This window comes from Pelodiscus sinensis, chromosome 2 (genome assembly GCF_052426305.1).
Source record: "Pelodiscus sinensis isolate ZL-2025 chromosome 2, ASM5242630v1, whole genome shotgun sequence".
Taxonomy (NCBI): Eukaryota; Metazoa; Chordata; order Testudines; family Trionychidae; genus Pelodiscus; species Pelodiscus sinensis.
In genome coordinates this window covers 178132021-178149803 of record NC_143053.1, presented here as the reverse complement: position 1 = coordinate 178149803, position 17783 = coordinate 178132021, and the positions used below count along the sequence as shown (strand labels likewise).

General features: G+C 72.0%; 11 non-coding genes across 11 annotated transcripts; all 11 read right to left on the bottom strand.

The window, feature by feature from the left end:
• Positions 1-313: 313 nt before the first annotated feature.
• On the bottom strand, positions 314-432 carry LOC149525392 (5S ribosomal RNA). The gene has a single exon (XR_016349014.1). It is a non-coding gene; the product is annotated as a 5S ribosomal RNA (ribosomal RNA).
• A 1516-nt stretch (positions 433-1948) lies between these two features.
• On the bottom strand, positions 1949-2067 carry LOC149525391 (5S ribosomal RNA). Its single transcript, XR_016349013.1, has one exon. It is a non-coding gene; the product is annotated as a 5S ribosomal RNA (ribosomal RNA).
• Positions 2068-3583: 1516 nt separating this feature from the next.
• On the bottom strand, positions 3584-3702 carry LOC149525390 (5S ribosomal RNA). The gene has a single exon (XR_016349012.1). It is a non-coding gene; the product is annotated as a 5S ribosomal RNA (ribosomal RNA).
• A 1527-nt stretch (positions 3703-5229) lies between these two features.
• On the bottom strand, positions 5230-5348 carry LOC149525389 (5S ribosomal RNA). Its single transcript, XR_016349011.1, has one exon. It is a non-coding gene; the product is annotated as a 5S ribosomal RNA (ribosomal RNA).
• Positions 5349-6864: 1516 nt separating this feature from the next.
• Positions 6865-6983, bottom strand: LOC149525388 (5S ribosomal RNA). Its single transcript, XR_016349010.1, has one exon. It is a non-coding gene; the product is annotated as a 5S ribosomal RNA (ribosomal RNA).
• Positions 6984-8499: 1516 nt separating this feature from the next.
• LOC142827454 (5S ribosomal RNA) lies at positions 8500-8618 on the bottom strand. The gene has a single exon (XR_012902181.1). It is a non-coding gene; the product is annotated as a 5S ribosomal RNA (ribosomal RNA).
• A 1527-nt stretch (positions 8619-10145) lies between these two features.
• On the bottom strand, positions 10146-10264 carry LOC149525387 (5S ribosomal RNA). The gene has a single exon (XR_016349009.1). It is a non-coding gene; the product is annotated as a 5S ribosomal RNA (ribosomal RNA).
• A 1516-nt stretch (positions 10265-11780) lies between these two features.
• Positions 11781-11899, bottom strand: LOC149525386 (5S ribosomal RNA). The gene has a single exon (XR_016349008.1). It is a non-coding gene; the product is annotated as a 5S ribosomal RNA (ribosomal RNA).
• Positions 11900-13415: 1516 nt separating this feature from the next.
• LOC149525385 (5S ribosomal RNA) lies at positions 13416-13534 on the bottom strand. Its single transcript, XR_016349007.1, has one exon. It is a non-coding gene; the product is annotated as a 5S ribosomal RNA (ribosomal RNA).
• A 1534-nt stretch (positions 13535-15068) lies between these two features.
• Positions 15069-15187, bottom strand: LOC149525384 (5S ribosomal RNA). Its single transcript, XR_016349000.1, has one exon. It is a non-coding gene; the product is annotated as a 5S ribosomal RNA (ribosomal RNA).
• A 1531-nt stretch (positions 15188-16718) lies between these two features.
• On the bottom strand, positions 16719-16837 carry LOC149525383 (5S ribosomal RNA). The gene has a single exon (XR_016349020.1). It is a non-coding gene; the product is annotated as a 5S ribosomal RNA (ribosomal RNA).
• Positions 16838-17783: the final 946 nt, after the last annotated feature.

The following is a 17783-nucleotide window of genomic DNA, read 5'->3' as shown; positions in this document are numbered from 1 at the left end:
AGGTAAGAATTCGCTACGTGGCCGTAGAGTAGGCACAGGGGCACACCTCGAAGAGCAGTTCAATGCGAGGCCTCTTTAATCGTTAGTCCGCCGACAAGAGACGGGGCTGGAAGACGCCTTAGACACAGAGGCGCGCGCGCACTCCGGCACGCAGAGTGCCACGGGGGGCTGCGGTGGGGAACGGGGAGGGGGGCTGGAAGGCGAGAGGGAAAGGACTTTGGGGCACCCCGGCTGGGCCGGGCGGGGAGCCGATTGGCGGCGGCAAAAGCGCGGGCGCCCTGCGGGGGGAGGCCTGCCGCCCGAGGCGGCAAAAAGCCTACAGCACCCAGTATTCCCAGGAGGTCTCCCATCCAAGTACTAACCAGGCCCGACCCTGCTTAGCTTCCGAGATCAGACGAGATCGGGCGTGTTCAGGGTGGTATGGCCGTAGACGTTGACGCCTGCCGCTGTGCCTGCCTTTAAAGCAAGCCCGCGCCCCGCCTCCGCCGGCTCCGCGCCGCTCTCGCCCGCCCCTGCTCGCCGCGGGACTCCCGCCCCCGCCCCCTCGCACCCTCTGCCCGGGCTTACCAGAGGCTTGCCACAAAACTACCCCACGCGCTTGCCATCCCAGCACAATCTGCACGACATCGGATTTACAAAATACTCCACGTTGACATTTTCTCCGTTATATTGTCTCAAATTGCTTTCCCACGCAGAAAAGCTCAAATGCCGGACTGTCCGCTGCAAAGCCGCACACCTGGCAACCCTGCCCCTGCCCCGCTCGCACCCGCCTCCTCCTCAGCCTTTCCCCCCAGAGCCCCACATGCTCCCGCCATCGCTACCCCCTCGCCACGCACGCTCTCCTTCGCCTGCGCCCGCGCCACGGTCCCACGCCCCCAAGGCCGACCCCCAAGCCCGCGCCGCGCCCCCACGCCGCCCTGCCCCGCACGCTGCCGCTACGGCGCCTCGCCTGCACGCACCCCGCCGGGGCGGCCCGCAGCCCACCCGCGCCCCGCTTTGCTGGCGGCTCCTGGCGCTCCCCGCGCGCTCGCGCCGCCCCGGGGACGCCCGCCCCTCCGCCTGCCTCGCGCCCGCCCCGGGGAGGGGGAACGGGAGGCCGCCCGCGACGGGCCCCCTCGCCTCGCCCCGCCCCGCCCCGGCAGAGGCGGGCTGGGCCGCCCCCTCGAGCCCCGGGGCCACCCGCCGCCCGGCCTCCCCGGGCACGAGGGCCGCCTCAGGGCAGCAGCGGTCTCTCTGGCTCCAATTTTAGGGGGCCGGCTGCCAGAGGCCGGGGAGGCCTGCTGGCGAAGGGCTTCCCCGAAGCCGCTACCCCCAAAGCCCCGCCCCCTTCCCCCCGGGGCGGCGAGCCTTCTGGCTTCCCCTCCCGGGCAGACCGGGGCAGCAGGCGGCCAGGCAGGCAGGCAGGCAGGCCTCGGGCCCGGGGCGCCCCTTCGGCCAGCCGGCCTGGCGCTCCTGCTGCCGCCCGTCGCCGCGGCAGGCGCCGGTCGGGGAAAAGGAGACGGGGCCGGGGGCGGGCCGCGGCCGGGGCCAGGCTGTCCGTTAGGCGCGGAAGGCTCGGCGCCAATGGCCTAGGAAGAACCGAGGGCCTGAAACAAATTCAGAGCTGACTCGAAAAGGAGCAAACTGCTCGGTCAGAGGTAAGAATTCGCTACGTGGCCGTAGAGTAGGCACAGGGGCACACCTCGAAGAGCAGTTCAATGCGAGGCCTCTTTAATCGTTAGTCCGCCGACAAGAGACGGGGCTGGAAGACGCCTTAGACACAGAGGCGCGCGCGCACTCCGGCACGCAGAGTGCCACGGGGGGCTGCGGTGGGGAACGGGGAGGGGGGCTGGAAGGCGAGAGGGAAAGGACTTTGGGGCACCCCGGCTGGGCCGGGCGGGGAGCCGATTGGCGGCGGCAAAAGCGCGGGCGCCCTGCGGGGGGAGGCCTGCCGCCCGAGGCGGCAAAAAGCCTACAGCACCCAGTATTCCCAGGAGGTCTCCCATCCAAGTACTAACCAGGCCCGACCCTGCTTAGCTTCCGAGATCAGACGAGATCGGGCGTGTTCAGGGTGGTATGGCCGTAGACGTTGACGCCTGCCGCTGTGCCTGCCTTTAAAGCAAGCCCGCGCCCCGCCTCCGCCGGCTCCGCGCCGCTCTCGCCCGCCCCTGCTCGCCGCGGGACTCCCGCCCCCGCCCCCTCGCACCCTCTGCCCGGGCTTACCAGAGGCTTGCCACAAAACTACCCCACGCGCTTGCCATCCCAGCACAATCTGCACGACATCGGATTTACAAAATACTCCACGTTGACATTTTCTCCGTTATATTGTCTCAAATTGCTTTCCCACGCAGAAAAGCTCAAATGCCGGACTGTCCGCTGCAAAGCCGCACACCTGGCAACCCTGCCCCTGCCCCGCTCGCACCCGCCTCCTCCTCAGCCTTTCCCCCCAGAGCCCCACATGCTCCCGCCATCGCTACCCCCTCGCCACGCACGCTCTCCTTCGCCTGCGCCCGCGCCACGGTCCCACGCCCCCAAGGCCGACCCCCAAGCCCGCGCCGCGCCCCCACGCCGCCCTGCCCCGCACGCTGCCGCTACGGCGCCTCGCCTGCACGCACCCCGCCGGGGCGGCCCGCAGCCCACCCGCGCCCCGCTTTGCTGGCGGCTCCTGGCGCTCCCCGCGCGCTCGCGCCGCCCCGGGGACGCCCGCCCCTCCGCCTGCCTCGCGCCCGCCCCGGGGAGGGGGAACGGGAGGCCGCCCGCGACGGGCCCCCTCGCCTCGCCCCGCCCCGCCCCGGCAGAGGCGGGCTGGGCCGCCCCCTCGAGCCCCGGGGCCACCCGCCGCCCGGCCTCCCCGGGCACGAGGGCCGCCTCAGGGCAGCAGCGGTCTCTCTGGCTCCAATTTTAGGGGGCCGGCTGCCAGAGGCCGGGGAGGCCTGCTGGCGAAGGGCTTCCCCGAAGCCGCTACCCCCAAAGCCCCGCCCCCTTGCCCCCGGGGCGGCGAGCCTTCTGGCTTCCCCTCCCGGGCAGACCGGGGCAGCAGGCGGCCAGGCAGGCAGGCAGGCAGGCCTCGGGCCCGGGGCGCCCCTTCGGCCAGCCGGCCTGGCGCTCCTGCTGCCGCCCGTCGCCGCGGCAGGCGCCGGTCGGGGAAAAGGAGACGGGGCCGGGGGCGGGCCGCGGCCGGGGCCAGGCTGTCCGTTAGGCGCGGAAGGCTCGGCGCCAATGGCCTAGGAAGAACCGAGGGCCTGAAACAAATTCAGAGCTGACTCGAAAAGGAGCAAACTGCTCGGTCAGAGGTAAGAATTCGCTACGTGGCCGTAGAGTAGGCACAGGGGCACACCTCGAAGAGCAGTTCAATGCGAGGCCTCTTTAATCGTTAGTCCGCCGACAAGAGACGGGGCTGGAAGACGCCTTAGACACAGAGGCGCGCGCGCACTCCGGCACGCAGAGTGCCACGGGGGGCTGCGGTGGGGAACGGGGAGGGGGGCTGGAAGGCGAGAGGGAAAGGACTTTGGGGCACCCCGGCTGGGCCGGGCGGGGAGCCGATTGGCGGCGGCAAAAGCGCGGGCGCCCTGCGGGGGGAGGCCTGCCGCCCGAGGCGGCAAAAAGCCTACAGCACCCAGTATTCCCAGGAGGTCTCCCATCCAAGTACTAACCAGGCCCGACCCTGCTTAGCTTCCGAGATCAGACGAGATCGGGCGTGTTCAGGGTGGTATGGCCGTAGACGTTGACGCCTGCCGCTGTGCCTGCCTTTAAAGCAAGCCCGCGCCCCGCCTCCGCCGGCTCCGCGCCGCTCTCGCCCGCCCCTGCTCGCCGCGGGACTCCCGCCCCCGCCCCCTCGCACCCTCTGCCCGGGCTTACCAGAGGCTTGCCACAAAACTACCCCACGCGCTTGCCATCCCAGCACAATCTGCACGACATCGGATTTACAAAATACTCCACGTTGACATTTTCTCCGTTATATTGTCTCAAATTGCTTTCCCACGCAGAAAAGCTCAAATGCCGGACTGTCCGCTGCAAAGCCGCACACCTGGCAACCCTGCCCCTGCCCCGCTCGCACCCGCCTCCTCCTCAGCCTTTCCCCCCAGAGCCCCACATGCTCCCGCCATCGCTACCCCCTCGCCACGCACGCTCTCCTTCGCCTGCGCCCGCGCCACGGTCCCACGCCCCCAAGGCCGACCCCCAAGCCCGCGCCGCGCCCCCACGCCGCCCTGCCCCGCACGCTGCCGCTACGGCGCCTCGCCTGCACGCACCCCGCCGGGGCGGCCCGCAGCCCACCCGCGCCCCGCTTTGCTGGCGGCTCCTGGCGCTCCCCGCGCGCTCGCGCCGCCCCGGGGACGCCCGCCCCTCCGCCTGCCTCGCGCCCGCCCCGGGGAGGGGGAGCGGGAGGGGAACGGGAGGCCGCCCGCGACGGGCCCCCTCGCCTCGCCCCGCCCCGCCCCGGCAGAGGCGGGCTGGGCCGCCCCCTCGAGCCCCGGGGCCACCCGCCGCCCGGCCTCCCCGGGCACGAGGGCCGCCTCAGGGCAGCAGCGGTCTCTCTGGCTCCAATTTTAGGGGGCCGGCTGCCAGAGGCCGGGGAGGCCTGCTGGCGAAGGGCTTCCCCGAAGCCGCTACCCCCAAAGCCCCGCCCCCTTCCCCCCGGGGCGGCGAGCCTTCTGGCTTCCCCTCCCGGGCAGACCGGGGCAGCAGGCGGCCAGGCAGGCAGGCAGGCAGGCCTCGGGCCCGGGGCGCCCCTTCGGCCAGCCGGCCTGGCGCTCCTGCTGCCGCCCGTCGCCGCGGCAGGCGCCGGTCGGGGAAAAGGAGACGGGGCCGGGGGCGGGCCGCGGCCGGGGCCAGGCTGTCCGTTAGGCGCGGAAGGCTCGGCGCCAATGGCCTAGGAAGAACCGAGGGCCTGAAACAAATTCAGAGCTGACTCGAAAAGGAGCAAACTGCTCGGTCAGAGGTAAGAATTCGCTACGTGGCCGTAGAGTAGGCACAGGGGCACACCTCGAAGAGCAGTTCAATGCGAGGCCTCTTTAATCGTTAGTCCGCCGACAAGAGACGGGGCTGGAAGACGCCTTAGACACAGAGGCGCGCGCGCACTCCGGCACGCAGAGTGCCACGGGGGGCTGCGGTGGGGAACGGGGAGGGGGGCTGGAAGGCGAGAGGGAAAGGACTTTGGGGCACCCCGGCTGGGCCGGGCGGGGAGCCGATTGGCGGCGGCAAAAGCGCGGGCGCCCTGCGGGGGGAGGCCTGCCGCCCGAGGCGGCAAAAAGCCTACAGCACCCAGTATTCCCAGGAGGTCTCCCATCCAAGTACTAACCAGGCCCGACCCTGCTTAGCTTCCGAGATCAGACGAGATCGGGCGTGTTCAGGGTGGTATGGCCGTAGACGTTGACGCCTGCCGCTGTGCCTGCCTTTAAAGCAAGCCCGCGCCCCGCCTCCGCCGGCTCCGCGCCGCTCTCGCCCGCCCCTGCTCGCCGCGGGACTCCCGCCCCCGCCCCCTCGCACCCTCTGCCCGGGCTTACCAGAGGCTTGCCACAAAACTACCCCACGCGCTTGCCATCCCAGCACAATCTGCACGACATCGGATTTACAAAATACTCCACGTTGACATTTTCTCCGTTATATTGTCTCAAATTGCTTTCCCACGCAGAAAAGCTCAAATGCCGGACTGTCCGCTGCAAAGCCGCACACCTGGCAACCCTGCCCCTGCCCCGCTCGCACCCGCCTCCTCCTCAGCCTTTCCCCCCAGAGCCCCACATGCTCCCGCCATCGCTACCCCCTCGCCACGCACGCTCTCCTTCGCCTGCGCCCGCGCCACGGTCCCACGCCCCCAAGGCCGACCCCCAAGCCCGCGCCGCGCCCCCACGCCGCCCTGCCCCGCACGCTGCCGCTACGGCGCCTCGCCTGCACGCACCCCGCCGGGGCGGCCCGCAGCCCACCCGCGCCCCGCTTTGCTGGCGGCTCCTGGCGCTCCCCGCGCGCTCGCGCCGCCCCGGGGACGCCCGCCCCTCCGCCTGCCTCGCGCCCGCCCCGGGGAGGGGGAACGGGAGGCCGCCCGCGACGGGCCCCCTCGCCTCGCCCCGCCCCGCCCCGGCAGAGGCGGGCTGGGCCGCCCCCTCGAGCCCCGGGGCCACCCGCCGCCCGGCCTCCCCGGGCACGAGGGCCGCCTCAGGGCAGCAGCGGTCTCTCTGGCTCCAATTTTAGGGGGCCGGCTGCCAGAGGCCGGGGAGGCCTGCTGGCGAAGGGCTTCCCCGAAGCCGCTACCCCCAAAGCCCCGCCCCCTTCCCCCCGGGGCGGCGAGCCTTCTGGCTTCCCCTCCCGGGCAGACCGGGGCAGCAGGCGGCCAGGCAGGCAGGCAGGCAGGCCTCGGGCCCGGGGCGCCCCTTCGGCCAGCCGGCCTGGCGCTCCTGCTGCCGCCCGTCGCCGCGGCAGGCGCCGGTCGGGGAAAAGGAGACGGGGCCGGGGGCGGGCCGCGGCCGGGGCCAGGCTGTCCGTTAGGCGCGGAAGGCTCGGCGCCAATGGCCTAGGAAGAACCGAGGGCCTGAAACAAATTCAGAGCTGACTCGAAAAGGAGCAAACTGCTCGGTCAGAGGTAAGAATTCGCTACGTGGCCGTAGAGTAGGCACAGGGGCACACCTCGAAGAGCAGTTCAATGCGAGGCCTCTTTAATCGTTAGTCCGCCGACAAGAGACGGGGCTGGAAGACGCCTTAGACACAGAGGCGCGCGCGCACTCCGGCACGCAGAGTGCCACGGGGGGCTGCGGTGGGGAACGGGGAGGGGGGCTGGAAGGCGAGAGGGAAAGGACTTTGGGGCACCCCGGCTGGGCCGGGCGGGGAGCCGATTGGCGGCGGCAAAAGCGCGGGCGCCCTGCGGGGGGAGGCCTGCCGCCCGAGGCGGCAAAAAGCCTACAGCACCCAGTATTCCCAGGAGGTCTCCCATCCAAGTACTAACCAGGCCCGACCCTGCTTAGCTTCCGAGATCAGACGAGATCGGGCGTGTTCAGGGTGGTATGGCCGTAGACGTTGACGCCTGCCGCTGTGCCTGCCTTTAAAGCAAGCCCGCGCCCCGCCTCCGCCGGCTCCGCGCCGCTCTCGCCCGCCCCTGCTCGCCGCGGGACTCCCGCCCCCGCCCCCTCGCACCCTCTGCCCGGGCTTACCAGAGGCTTGCCACAAAACTACCCCACGCGCTTGCCATCCCAGCACAATCTGCACGACATCGGATTTACAAAATACTCCACGTTGACATTTTCTCCGTTATATTGTCTCAAATTGCTTTCCCACGCAGAAAAGCTCAAATGCCGGACTGTCCGCTGCAAAGCCGCACACCTGGCAACCCTGCCCCTGCCCCGCTCGCACCCGCCTCCTCCTCAGCCTTTCCCCCCAGAGCCCCACATGCTCCCGCCATCGCTACCCCCTCGCCACGCACGCTCTCCTTCGCCTGCGCCCGCGCCACGGTCCCACGCCCCCAAGGCCGACCCCCAAGCCCGCGCCGCGCCCCCACGCCGCCCTGCCCCGCACGCTGCCGCTACGGCGCCTCGCCTGCACGCACCCCGCCGGGGCGGCCCGCAGCCCACCCGCGCCCCGCTTTGCTGGCGGCTCCTGGCGCTCCCCGCGCGCTCGCGCCGCCCCGGGGACGCCCGCCCCTCCGCCTGCCTCGCGCCCGCCCCGGGGAGGGGGAACGGGAGGCCGCCCGCGACGGGCCCCCTCGCCTCGCCCCGCCCCGCCCCGGCAGAGGCGGGCTGGGCCGCCCCCTCGAGCCCCGGGGCCACCCGCCGCCCGGCCTCCCCGGGCACGAGGGCCGCCTCAGGGCAGCAGCGGTCTCTCTGGCTCCAATTTTAGGGGGCCGGCTGCCAGAGGCCGGGGAGGCCTGCTGGCGAAGGGCTTCCCCGAAGCCGCTACCCCCAAAGCCCCGCCCCCTTCCCCCCGGGGCGGCGAGCCTTCTGGCTTCCCCTCCCGGGCAGACCGGGGCAGCAGGCGGCCAGGCAGGCAGGCAGGCAGGCCTCGGGCCCGGGGCGCCCCTTCGGCCAGCCGGCCTGGCGCTCCTGCTGCCGCCCGTCGCCGCGGCAGGCGCCGGTCGGGGAAAAGGAGACGGGGCCGGGGGCGGGCCGCGGCCGGGGCCAGGCTGTCCGTTAGGCGCGGAAGGCTCGGCGCCAATGGCCTAGGAAGAACCGAGGGCCTGAAACAAATTCAGAGCTGACTCGAAAAGGAGCAAACTGCTCGGTCAGAGGTAAGAATTCGCTACGTGGCCGTAGAGTAGGCACAGGGGCACACCTCGAAGAGCAGTTCAATGCGAGGCCTCTTTAATCGTTAGTCCGCCGACAAGAGACGGGGCTGGAAGACGCCTTAGACACAGAGGCGCGCGCGCACTCCGGCACGCAGAGTGCCACGGGGGGCTGCGGTGGGGAACGGGGAGGGGGGCTGGAAGGCGAGAGGGAAAGGACTTTGGGGCACCCCGGCTGGGCCGGGCGGGGAGCCGATTGGCGGCGGCAAAAGCGCGGGCGCCCTGCGGGGGGAGGCCTGCCGCCCGAGGCGGCAAAAAGCCTACAGCACCCAGTATTCCCAGGAGGTCTCCCATCCAAGTACTAACCAGGCCCGACCCTGCTTAGCTTCCGAGATCAGACGAGATCGGGCGTGTTCAGGGTGGTATGGCCGTAGACGTTGACGCCTGCCGCTGTGCCTGCCTTTAAAGCAAGCCCGCGCCCCGCCTCCGCCGGCTCCGCGCCGCTCTCGCCCGCCCCTGCTCGCCGCGGGACTCCCGCCCCCGCCCCCTCGCACCCTCTGCCCGGGCTTACCAGAGGCTTGCCACAAAACTACCCCACGCGCTTGCCATCCCAGCACAATCTGCACGACATCGGATTTACAAAATACTCCACGTTGACATTTTCTCCGTTATATTGTCTCAAATTGCTTTCCCACGCAGAAAAGCTCAAATGCCGGACTGTCCGCTGCAAAGCCGCACACCTGGCAACCCTGCCCCTGCCCCGCTCGCACCCGCCTCCTCCTCAGCCTTTCCCCCCAGAGCCCCACATGCTCCCGCCATCGCTACCCCCTCGCCACGCACGCTCTCCTTCGCCTGCGCCCGCGCCACGGTCCCACGCCCCCAAGGCCGACCCCCAAGCCCGCGCCGCGCCCCCACGCCGCCCTGCCCCGCACGCTGCCGCTACGGCGCCTCGCCTGCACGCACCCCGCCGGGGCGGCCCGCAGCCCACCCGCGCCCCGCTTTGCTGGCGGCTCCTGGCGCTCCCCGCGCGCTCGCGCCGCCCCGGGGACGCCCGCCCCTCCGCCTGCCTCGCGCCCGCCCCGGGGAGGGGGAGCGGGAGGGGAACGGGAGGCCGCCCGCGACGGGCCCCCTCGCCTCGCCCCGCCCCGCCCCGGCAGAGGCGGGCTGGGCCGCCCCCTCGAGCCCCGGGGCCACCCGCCGCCCGGCCTCCCCGGGCACGAGGGCCGCCTCAGGGCAGCAGCGGTCTCTCTGGCTCCAATTTTAGGGGGCCGGCTGCCAGAGGCCGGGGAGGCCTGCTGGCGAAGGGCTTCCCCGAAGCCGCTACCCCCAAAGCCCCGCCCCCTTCCCCCCGGGGCGGCGAGCCTTCTGGCTTCCCCTCCCGGGCAGACCGGGGCAGCAGGCGGCCAGGCAGGCAGGCAGGCAGGCCTCGGGCCCGGGGCGCCCCTTCGGCCAGCCGGCCTGGCGCTCCTGCTGCCGCCCGTCGCCGCGGCAGGCGCCGGTCGGGGAAAAGGAGACGGGGCCGGGGGCGGGCCGCGGCCGGGGCCAGGCTGTCCGTTAGGCGCGGAAGGCTCGGCGCCAATGGCCTAGGAAGAACCGAGGGCCTGAAACAAATTCAGAGCTGACTCGAAAAGGAGCAAACTGCTCGGTCAGAGGTAAGAATTCGCTACGTGGCCGTAGAGTAGGCACAGGGGCACACCTCGAAGAGCAGTTCAATGCGAGGCCTCTTTAATCGTTAGTCCGCCGACAAGAGACGGGGCTGGAAGACGCCTTAGACACAGAGGCGCGCGCGCACTCCGGCACGCAGAGTGCCACGGGGGGCTGCGGTGGGGAACGGGGAGGGGGGCTGGAAGGCGAGAGGGAAAGGACTTTGGGGCACCCCGGCTGGGCCGGGCGGGGAGCCGATTGGCGGCGGCAAAAGCGCGGGCGCCCTGCGGGGGGAGGCCTGCCGCCCGAGGCGGCAAAAAGCCTACAGCACCCAGTATTCCCAGGAGGTCTCCCATCCAAGTACTAACCAGGCCCGACCCTGCTTAGCTTCCGAGATCAGACGAGATCGGGCGTGTTCAGGGTGGTATGGCCGTAGACGTTGACGCCTGCCGCTGTGCCTGCCTTTAAAGCAAGCCCGCGCCCCGCCTCCGCCGGCTCCGCGCCGCTCTCGCCCGCCCCTGCTCGCCGCGGGACTCCCGCCCCCGCCCCCTCGCACCCTCTGCCCGGGCTTACCAGAGGCTTGCCACAAAACTACCCCACGCGCTTGCCATCCCAGCACAATCTGCACGACATCGGATTTACAAAATACTCCACGTTGACATTTTCTCCGTTATATTGTCTCAAATTGCTTTCCCACGCAGAAAAGCTCAAATGCCGGACTGTCCGCTGCAAAGCCGCACACCTGGCAACCCTGCCCCTGCCCCGCTCGCACCCGCCTCCTCCTCAGCCTTTCCCCCCAGAGCCCCACATGCTCCCGCCATCGCTACCCCCTCGCCACGCACGCTCTCCTTCGCCTGCGCCCGCGCCACGGTCCCACGCCCCCAAGGCCGACCCCCAAGCCCGCGCCGCGCCCCCACGCCGCCCTGCCCCGCACGCTGCCGCTACGGCGCCTCGCCTGCACGCACCCCGCCGGGGCGGCCCGCAGCCCACCCGCGCCCCGCTTTGCTGGCGGCTCCTGGCGCTCCCCGCGCGCTCGCGCCGCCCCGGGGACGCCCGCCCCTCCGCCTGCCTCGCGCCCGCCCCGGGGAGGGGGAACGGGAGGCCGCCCGCGACGGGCCCCCTCGCCTCGCCCCGCCCCGCCCCGGCAGAGGCGGGCTGGGCCGCCCCCTCGAGCCCCGGGGCCACCCGCCGCCCGGCCTCCCCGGGCACGAGGGCCGCCTCAGGGCAGCAGCGGTCTCTCTGGCTCCAATTTTAGGGGGCCGGCTGCCAGAGGCCGGGGAGGCCTGCTGGCGAAGGGCTTCCCCGAAGCCGCTACCCCCAAAGCCCCGCCCCCTTCCCCCCGGGGCGGCGAGCCTTCTGGCTTCCCCTCCCGGGCAGACCGGGGCAGCAGGCGGCCAGGCAGGCAGGCAGGCAGGCCTCGGGCCCGGGGCGCCCCTTCGGCCAGCCGGCCTGGCGCTCCTGCTGCCGCCCGTCGCCGCGGCAGGCGCCGGTCGGGGAAAAGGAGACGGGGCCGGGGGCGGGCCGCGGCCGGGGCCAGGCTGTCCGTTAGGCGCGGAAGGCTCGGCGCCAATGGCCTAGGAAGAACCGAGGGCCTGAAACAAATTCAGAGCTGACTCGAAAAGGAGCAAACTGCTCGGTCAGAGGTAAGAATTCGCTACGTGGCCGTAGAGTAGGCACAGGGGCACACCTCGAAGAGCAGTTCAATGCGAGGCCTCTTTAATCGTTAGTCCGCCGACAAGAGACGGGGCTGGAAGACGCCTTAGACACAGAGGCGCGCGCGCACTCCGGCACGCAGAGTGCCACGGGGGGCTGCGGTGGGGAACGGGGAGGGGGGCTGGAAGGCGAGAGGGAAAGGACTTTGGGGCACCCCGGCTGGGCCGGGCGGGGAGCCGATTGGCGGCGGCAAAAGCGCGGGCGCCCTGCGGGGGGAGGCCTGCCGCCCGAGGCGGCAAAAAGCCTACAGCACCCAGTATTCCCAGGAGGTCTCCCATCCAAGTACTAACCAGGCCCGACCCTGCTTAGCTTCCGAGATCAGACGAGATCGGGCGTGTTCAGGGTGGTATGGCCGTAGACGTTGACGCCTGCCGCTGTGCCTGCCTTTAAAGCAAGCCCGCGCCCCGCCTCCGCCGGCTCCGCGCCGCTCTCGCCCGCCCCTGCTCGCCGCGGGACTCCCGCCCCCGCCCCCTCGCACCCTCTGCCCGGGCTTACCAGAGGCTTGCCACAAAACTACCCCACGCGCTTGCCATCCCAGCACAATCTGCACGACATCGGATTTACAAAATACTCCACGTTGACATTTTCTCCGTTATATTGTCTCAAATTGCTTTCCCACGCAGAAAAGCTCAAATGCCGGACTGTCCGCTGCAAAGCCGCACACCTGGCAACCCTGCCCCTGCCCCGCTCGCACCCGCCTCCTCCTCAGCCTTTCCCCCCAGAGCCCCACATGCTCCCGCCATCGCTACCCCCTCGCCACGCACGCTCTCCTTCGCCTGCGCCCGCGCCACGGTCCCACGCCCCCAAGGCCGACCCCCAAGCCCGCGCCGCGCCCCCACGCCGCCCTGCCCCGCACGCTGCCGCTACGGCGCCTCGCCTGCACGCACCCCGCCGGGGCGGCCCGCAGCCCACCCGCGCCCCGCTTTGCTGGCGGCTCCTGGCGCTCCCCGCGCGCTCGCGCCGCCCCGGGGACGCCCGCCCCTCCGCCTGCCTCGCGCCCGCCCCGGGGAGGGGGAACGGGAGGCCGCCCGCGACGGGCCCCCTCGCCTCGCCCCGCCCCGCCCCGGCAGAGGCGGGCTGGGCCGCCCCCTCGAGCCCCGGGGCCACCCGCCGCCCGGCCTCCCCGGGCACGAGGGCCGCCTCAGGGCAGCAGCGGTCTCTCTGGCTCCAATTTTAGGGGGCCGGCTGCCAGAGGCCGGGGAGGCCTGCTGGCGAAGGGCTTCCCCGAAGCCGCTACCCCCAAAGCCCCGCCCCCTTCCCCCCGGGGCGGCGAGCCTTCTGGCTTCCCCTCCCGGGCAGACCGGGGCAGCAGGCGGCCAGGCAGGCAGGCAGGCAGGCCTCGGGCCCGGGGCGCCCCTTCGGCCAGCCGGCCTGGCGCTCCTGCTGCCGCCCGTCGCCGCGGCAGGCGCCGGTCGGGGAAAAGGAGACGGGGCCGGGGGCGGGCCGCGGCCGGGGCCAGGCTGTCCGTTAGGCGCGGAAGGCTCGGCGCCAATGGCCTAGGAAGAACCGAGGGCCTGAAACAAATTCAGAGCTGACTCGAAAAGGAGCAAACTGCTCGGTCAGAGGTAAGAATTCGCTACGTGGCCGTAGAGTAGGCACAGGGGCACACCTCGAAGAGCAGTTCAATGCGAGGCCTCTTTAATCGTTAGTCCGCCGACAAGAGACGGGGCTGGAAGACGCCTTAGACACAGAGGCGCGCGCGCACTCCGGCACGCAGAGTGCCACGGGGGGCTGCGGTGGGGAACGGGGAGGGGGGCTGGAAGGCGAGAGGGAAAGGACTTTGGGGCACCCCGGCTGGGCCGGGCGGGGAGCCGATTGGCGGCGGCAAAAGCGCGGGCGCCCTGCGGGGGGAGGCCTGCCGCCCGAGGCGGCAAAAAGCCTACAGCACCCAGTATTCCCAGGAGGTCTCCCATCCAAGTACTAACCAGGCCCGACCCTGCTTAGCTTCCGAGATCAGACGAGATCGGGCGTGTTCAGGGTGGTATGGCCGTAGACGTTGACGCCTGCCGCTGTGCCTGCCTTTAAAGCAAGCCCGCGCCCCGCCTCCGCCGGCTCCGCGCCGCTCTCGCCCGCCCCTGCTCGCCGCGGGACTCCCGCCCCCGCCCCCTCGCACCCTCTGCCGGGCTTACCAGAGGCTTGCCACAAAACTACCCCACGCGCTTGCCATCCCAGCACAATCTGCACGACATCGGATTTACAAAATACTCCACGTTGACATTTTCTCCGTTATATTGTCTCAAATTGCTTTCCCACGCAGAAAAGCTCAAATGCCGGACTGTCCGCTGCAAAGCCGCACACCTGGCAACCCTGCCCCTGCCCCGCTCGCACCCGCCTCCTCCTCAGCCTTTCCCCCCAGAGCCCCACATGCTCCCGCCATCGCTACCCCCTCGCCACGCACGCTCTCCTTCGCCTGCGCCCGCGCCACGGTCCCACGCCCCCAAGGCCGACCCCCAAGCCCGCGCCGCGCCCCCACGCCGCCCTGCCCCGCACGCTGCCGCTACGGCGCCTCGCCTGCACGCACCCCGCCGGGGCGGCCCGCAGCCCACCCGCGCCCCGCTTTGCTGGCGGCTCCTGGCGCTCCCCGCGCGCTCGCGCCGCCCCGGGGACGCCCGCCCCTCCGCCTGCCTCGCGCCCGCCCCGGGGAGGGGGAGCGGGAGGGGAACGGGAGGCCGCCCGCGACGGGCCCCCTCGCCTCGCCCCGCCCCGCCCCGGCAGAGGCGGGCTGGGCCGCCCCCTCGAGCCCCGGGGCCACCCGCCGCCCGGCCTCCCCGGGCACGAGGGCCGCCTCAGGGCAGCAGCGGTCTCTCTGGCTCCAATTTTAGGGGGCCGGCTGCCAGAGGCCGGGGAGGCCTGCTGGCGAAGGGCTTCCCCGAAGCCGCTACCCCCAAAGCCCCGCCCCCTTCCCCCCGGGGCGGCGAGCCTTCTGGCTTCCCCTCCCGGGCAGACCGGGGCAGCAGGCGGCCAGGCAGGCAGGCAGGCAGGCCTCGGGCCCGGGGCGCCCCTTCGGCCAGCCGGCCTGGCGCTCCTGCTGCCGCCCGTCGCCGCGGCAGGCGCCGGTCGGGGAAAAGGAGACGGGGCCGGGGGCGGGCCGCGGCCGGGGCCAGGCTGTCCGTTAGGCGCGGAAGGCTCGGCGCCAATGGCCTAGGAAGAACCGAGGGCCTGAGACAAATTCAGAGCTGACTCGAAAAGGAGCAAACTGCTCGGTCAGAGGTAAGAATTCGCTACGTGGCCGTAGAGTAGGCACAGGGGCACACCTCGAAGAGCAGTTCAATGCGAGGCCTCTTTAATCGTTAGTCCGCCGACAAGAGACGGGGCTGGAAGATGCCTTAGACACAGAGGCGCGCGCGCGCGCGCGCACTCCGGCACGCAGAGTGCCACGGGCGGCTGCGGTGGGGAACGGGGAGGGGGGCTGGAAGGCGAGAGGAAAAGGACTTTGGGGCACCCCGGCTGGCCCGGGCGGGGAGCCGATTGGCGGCGGCAAAAGCGCGGGCGCCCTGCGGGGGGAGGCCTGCCGCCCGAGGCGGCAAAAAGCCTACAGCACCCAGTATTCCCAGGAGGTCTCCCATCCAAGTACTAACCAGGCCCGACCCTGCTTAGCTTCCGAGATCAGACGAGATCGGGCGCGTTCAGGGTGGTATGGCCGTAGACGTTGACGCCTGCCGCTGTGCCTGCCTTTAAAGCAAGCCCGCGCCCCGCCTCCGCCGGCTCCGCGCCGCTCTCGCCCGCCCCTGCTCGCCGCGGGACTCCCGCCCCCGCCCCCTCGCACCCTCTGCCCGGGCTTACCAGAGGCTTGCCACAAAACTACCCGACGCGCTTGCCATCCCAGCACAATCTGCACGACATCGGATTTACAAAATACTCCACGTTGACATTTTCTCCGTTATAGTGTCTCAAATTGCTTTCCCACACAGAAAAGCTCAAATGCCAGACTGTCCGCTGCAAAGCCGCACACCTGGCAACCCTGCCCCTGCCCCGCTCGCACCCGCCTCCTCCTCAGCCTTTCCCCCCAGAGCCCCACATGCTCCCGCCACCGCTACCCCCTCGCCACGCAGGCTCTCCTTCGCCTGCGCCCGCGCCACGGTCCCACGCCCCCAAGGCCGACCCCCAAGCCCGCGCCGCGCCCCCACGCCGCCCTGCCCCGCACGCTGCCGCTACGGCGCCTCGCCTGCACGCACCCCGCCGGGGCGGCCCGCAGCCCACCCGCGCCCCGCTTTGCTGGCGCTCCTGGCGCTCCCCACGCGCTCGCGCCGTCCCGGGGACGCCCGCCCCTCCGCCTGCCTCGCGCCCGCCCCGGGGAGGGGGAGCGGGAGGGGAACGGGAGGCCGCCCGCGACGGGCCCCCTCGCCTCGCCCCGCCCCGGCAGAGGCGGGCTGGGCCGCCCCCTCGAGCCCCGGGGCCACCCGCCGCCCGGCCTCCCCGGGCACGAGGGCCGCCTCAGGGCAGCAGCGGTCTCTCTGGCTCCAATTTTAGGGGGCCGGCTGCCAGAGGCCGGGGAGGCCTGCTGGCGAAGGGCTTCCCCGAAGCCGCTGCCCCCAAAGCCCCGCCCCCTTCCCCCCGGGGCGGCGAGCCTTCTGGCTTCCCCTCCCGGGCAGACCGGGGCAGCAGGCGGCCAGGCAGGCAGGCAGGCAGGCCTCGGGCCCGGGGCGCCCCTTCGGCCAGCCGGCCTGGCGCTCCTGCTGCCGCCCGTCGCCGCGGCAGGCGCCGGTCGGGGAAAAGGAGACGGGGCCGGGGGCGGGCCGCGGCCGGGGCCAGGCTGTCCGTTAGGCGCCGAAGGCTCGGCGCCAATGGCCTAGGAAGAACCGAGGGCCTGAGACAAATTCAGAGCTGACTCGAAAAGGAGCAAACTGCTCGGTCAGAGGTAAGAATTCGCTACGTGGCCGTAGAGTAGGCACAGGGGCACACCTCGAAGAGCAGTTCAATGCGAGGCCTCTTTAATCGTTAGTCCGCCGACAAGAGACGGGGCTGGAAGATGCCTTAGACACAGAGGCGCGCGCGCGCGCGCGCGCACTCCGGCACGCAGAGTGCCACGGGCGGCTGCGGTGGGGAACGGGGAGGGGGGCTGGAAGGCGAGAGGAAAAGGACTTTGGGGCACCCCGGCTGGCCCGGGCGGGGAGCCGATTGGCGGCGGCAAAAGCGCGGGCGCCCTGCGGGGGGAGGCCTGCCGCCCGAGGCGGCAAAAAGCCTACAGCACCCAGTATTCCCAGGAGGTCTCCCATCCAAGTACTAACCAGGCCCGACCCTGCTTAGCTTCCGAGATCAGACGAGATCGGGGGTGTTCAGGGTGGTATGGCCGTAGACGTTGACGCCTGCCGCTGTGCCTGCCTTTAAAGCAAGCCCGCGCCCCGCCTCCGCCGGCTCCGCGCCGCTCTCGCCCGCCCCTGCTCGCCGCGGGACTGCCGCCCCCGCCCCCTCGCACCCTCTGCCCGGGCTTACCAGAGGCTTGCCACAAAACTACCCGACGCGCTTGCCATCCCAGCACAATCTGCACGACATCGGATTTACAAAATACTCCACGTTGACATTTTCTCCGTTATAGTGTCTCAAATTGCTTTCCCACACAGAAAAGCTCAAATGCCGGACTGTCCGCTGCAAAGCCGCACACCTGGCAACCCTGCCCCTGCCCCGCTCGCACCCGCCTCCTCCTCAGCCTTTCCCCCCAGAGCCCCACATGCTCCCGCCACCGCTACCCCCTCGCCACGCAGGCTCTCCTTCGCCTGCGCCCGCGCCACGGTCCCACGCCCCCAAGGCCGACCCCCAAGCCCGCGCCGCGCCCCCACGCCGCCCTGCCCCGCACGCTGCCGCTACGGCGCCTCGCCTGCACGCACCCCGCCGGGGCGGCCCGCAGCCCACCCGCGCCCCGCTTTGCTGGCGGCTCCTGGCGCTCCCCACGCGCTCGCGCCGCCCCGGGGACGCCCGCCCCTCCGCCTGCCTCGCGCCCGCCCCGGGGAGGGGGAGCGGGAGGGGAACGGGAGGCCGCCCGCGACGGGCCCCCTCGCCTCGCCCCGCCCCGCCCCGGCAGAGGCGGGCTGGGCCGCCCCCTCGAGCCCCGGGGCCACCCGCCGCCCGGCCTCCCCGGGCACGAGGGCCGCCTCAGGGCAGCAGCGGTCTCTCTGGCTCCAATTTTAGGGGGCCGGCTGCCAGAGGCCGGGGAGGCCTGCTGGCGAAGGGCTTCCCCGAAGCCGCTGCCCCCAAAGCCCCGCCCCCTTGCCCCCGGGGCGGCGAGCCTTCTGGCTTCCCCTCCCGG